This window comes from Cibotium barometz, chromosome 41 (genome assembly GCF_041138505.1).
Source record: "Cibotium barometz isolate CiBa-2024 chromosome 41, ASM4113850v1, whole genome shotgun sequence".
Lineage (NCBI taxonomy): Eukaryota > Viridiplantae > Streptophyta > Polypodiopsida > Cyatheales > Cibotiaceae > Cibotium > Cibotium barometz.
In genome coordinates, this window is record NC_141086.1 from 5,273,318 (window position 1) to 5,276,878 (window position 3,561).

The following is a 3,561-nucleotide window of genomic DNA, read 5'->3' on the forward strand; positions in this document are numbered from 1 at the left end:
CATACATAAAAATGAGTCGCCGATAATAGTCGACATGTCCCATGGAGCAGTGGACACCCTTGATGTTGGTAGTTGGGGGCAGCAAAAGAATGAGTTGCACTTTGCTGTCATCAGTCAATATTCCTTACCTCTAGAGAGAATGTGTCCTAGGATCACTCCGTGTCGAACCCATAATTGGCATTTAAGAGGGTTCAATGAGATGCAGTATATTCTGCATCGCTCTAGCACCTTGCGCAAATATGTAAGGTGCTCCTTTCAGGAAGAATTGACACATAGGTCATCCATGAAGACTTCTAGGAATTTTCGAAAAAATTCCTTGTAAGCCGTACACATTAAGCGTTGGAAGGTTGTTCCACGGGAACACTCACGGGAACACGGATATTATGGAAGAAGGCCGGAAGCAATTAATGCGAGAGAGCAGGATTGTAGCCATGGAAACATAAAGACGCACATAATTTTTTCATATTTTTGTGCCGAAGTGCAATGTAAATTGTTTTAGGCCAATGTGGAACCAAATCTTTCATGTCCATATTATTTTGGCTCAATTGGGAGAACATAATAAGGATTTTCCAATCTCATATGCTAGTCGACAGTTGAACAATGCTGAGAAGAATTATACCACAACAGAAAGAGAAGGTTTGTCCATGATATATGTAGTGAAAAAGTTTCGCCGTTACCTTTTGGCAAACAAATTTATATTTTTTGTGGACCATCAAGCACTGCTATATTTGGTGAATAAGCCTTGTGCAACTGGAAGGATTGTGAGGTGGTTTGTCATCCTTCTTGAGTTTGATTTTGAAGTGGCAGTCCAAAAAGGAACAACTCATCTTAGGGCAGATCATTTGTCTCGAATCATCTCTGGAGAAGCTCCTGTGGGTGTGGATGATGATATGTTAGATTCAACACTTTTCCTTGTAGAGACAGCTCCTAAATGGTCTGAACCCATCTTGGAAATTTTGACAAGTGGGCAGATACAACTAGCGGGTCCTAATGTGGACCTATGGCGACCATTCCAGTTAATCTCAGGGAGATTATATCGTCAGGGTAATGATGGAGTGTTGCGGCTTATACCTAACCCTGACCAATATGAGGAGATCTTGGAATGGACACATGAGGGTATTGGTGGAATCCATGCATCAGCTACTACTTGTGTGCGACGTATAACTCAGGATGGACAATGGTCGCCTACCATGCATGCGGATGCTGCAAAATTTGTTCGTAACTGTGCTTCATGTCAAATTCAACAACCAATTCATAATGTCACATTATTCCAAATTTCAACTACACCAAGTTGGAGCAAGTATATTGTGGACTATCTTCAGCATGGTCATATTGATCGAACAATTCCTAAATATCGAAAGCATGCTATTGAAGCTGAAGCGGCCAACTATATGCTGATAGAGGGCCAATTCTACAAGAGGGGCAAGGATGGCGACTTGCGCATGTGTGTATCTGAAGCTGACTACTTGAAAATTTTGACTCATGCACATGCAGGTGTTGGGGGTGGATACTTTTCGGGCAATACCACAACTAAGTTGATTAGGTGGTCTGGGCTTTAGTGGCTAACCTTACAAATCGATGCTGAAGAATATGTAAAACATTGTGACGATTGTCAAAGGACCAAACCTCCCATCACAAAGGACAATATGCCATTGCGGCCTATGTTAAGCACACGTGCTTAACATAGGCCTATGTTAAGCACACGTGCTTTTGCCAAATGGAGTATTGATTTTTTCGGTCCCATTAAACCTCCAGCTCGTCACACGCATGCCGAATATATTATAGTCGCAACTGACTATTTGACTAAATGGGTAGAAGCAAAGGCTACAGTAAAAAATGATGCCAGAACCACAGCCAAGTTCTTGTATGAGTACGTGTTTACACACTATGGCTTATCTATTGAAATTGTTAGTGATCAAGGTGTGCACTTTGTGAATGAGGTCATAGAGTTTTTACTTCAAGAATTTATGGTAATTCACAAGCGTTCGGCATCCTATCATCCCCAGACCAATGGTCAAGCTGAAAGTACTAACAAGATTCTCTGCACAGCACTCACAAAGATTGTTGAGGGACATAGGACTGATTGGGAGCAAAAGTTGCACTCAGTTCTTTGGGCATATCGAACAGCCTATAAAACATCTGTGGGCATAACCCCATTTGAGCTTGCTTTTGGGCTAGATGCAATTCTTCCCATTGAATTTCTTGTACCTACTCTACGAGTTGCTAAACAATTGGACTGGAGTGGTCATGAGCTTTCTCAACGCATTGATGAATTGGAAAAGCTTGATGAGATCCGCTTATTGGTGGTAATGGGGATGTATGCCGAGAAGAGGAGACAAAAGCAATGGTATGATCGAAATGTAACAACTGGCTGATTCAAAAAAGGGGACCTTGTGCTCTTGTACACACTTAAGAAGCATAAGCGAAAGCTCAAGAAACGTGGCCTAGGACCGTTTGTGATTAATGAGCTTACTCCAAGTAGTGCAGTGCGTTTAGAGACACTAGAAGGTGAGCAAATGCCTAACTTCATTAATGGAAGTCATCTCAAGAAATACAATGAACCATTAACTGAAGCCATGCTTCAACAAATGCATGCTGCCCACACACGGAAAGAAGCACATGACCTACTTAAACGTTAGGCTCAAGAAGAAGCTAAAGCTAGAGTTGCAAAAGCCAAGGAGCGTCGCAAGGCCTTTGTGTTGACCTTACAGTTGGCTACTACTGATGAACAATATGTCGATCCTTTCAATATTCATGTGTGTCTTCATCTTCATGAGACTACCTACTTTGTCTCTGCCTTAATTGCCTCTGGTGCAGATTATAATGTTCTCTCATTTGACACATGGGTAGCCTTGGAACAACCAACACTTGTGCACATTCCTATTGACTTACGAAGCTTCTCAGGTGAAGATAACCCTATAGAGGGAAAATGTGTCATTATGATGTCCATTCAGGGTCACCAAATGTCAGTTCCCTTTTTTGTGGCTAGTAAGTCCAAGGCAGTGGTAGAGGTTGTTCTTGGTCGATCATGGTTAAGTGCTACCATTTGTTCATTAGATTGGAAGAATAGACAATACAAATTGCAAATTGATTCTGATTGCATCTTGGGATCTGCTGCTCCACGAGTTTTATCATGTCAAAAGGGTGGTAGTTCTACCTTACACAACCCACTTTCAACATCTGCTCTTCAAGCTCCAAGACAAATGATGTGGATAATCGATGAGTCCTCAAATGAGGGCCATGGCTGGCATGTTCCAACTACTCTAGTCACTGCTCAAAGAAGGCCAGGCAAGAAGGAATTGTCAATTTGGCTACCCAAAGATGCGTACAAACTTGTACCATCTAGCCTAGTTGATAAACCTCCTAAAAAGCATATCTTTTCCAAGCCTAAACCTCAGATTGTTACCCAAAGCATGTTCTTAAATGAGGGTGCAACAGCACTTTGGCTTCCCAAATGCCATGGGTTGCTAGAGCTAGAAGAGTGTATCAATAAGATTCCAAAAGCCACTCTTGGTTTTTCATATCAGTGGGTGCAAAAAAAATCAACACAACCTCTTCAAG